The sequence below is a fragment of the Etheostoma spectabile genome, chromosome 6 (assembly GCF_008692095.1).
Source record: "Etheostoma spectabile isolate EspeVRDwgs_2016 chromosome 6, UIUC_Espe_1.0, whole genome shotgun sequence".
NCBI classification, from domain to species: Eukaryota; Metazoa; Chordata; class Actinopteri; order Perciformes; family Percidae; genus Etheostoma; species Etheostoma spectabile.
Genome location: NC_045738.1, coordinates 8,528,996 through 8,529,216, shown reverse-complemented (window position 1 = coordinate 8,529,216; position 221 = coordinate 8,528,996). Strand labels below are relative to the sequence as shown.

The 221-nt window shown below is 38.9% G+C and overlaps 1 protein-coding gene across 3 annotated transcripts in view; it reads right to left on the bottom strand.

The window, feature by feature from the left end:
• Nucleotides 1-221, bottom strand: part of galnt1 (UDP-N-acetyl-alpha-D-galactosamine:polypeptide N-acetylgalactosaminyltransferase 1) — a 40,723-nt gene that overhangs the window by 8,480 nt on the left and 32,022 nt on the right. The gene's annotated exons all lie outside the window — the stretch shown is intronic.

The following is a 221-nucleotide window of genomic DNA, read 5'->3' as shown; positions in this document are numbered from 1 at the left end:
AAATTATAATAAAACATTGATGTCTCTAAACATTCTAAAATTATAATTGTCATTGATGAACATGACAAAGAAATGTGTATATTCCAGCTTTCAAACAGTAGCTGCTTTGTATTTAAAAAATCGTTATTTTCCCTTGTGGATGCAAGTCTCAGTAGGGATGCAGGTCGGCAGCGAAGCTTTCTAGCGATGTTTCCACGCTGGCCGAGCCCCACTGATGGCGG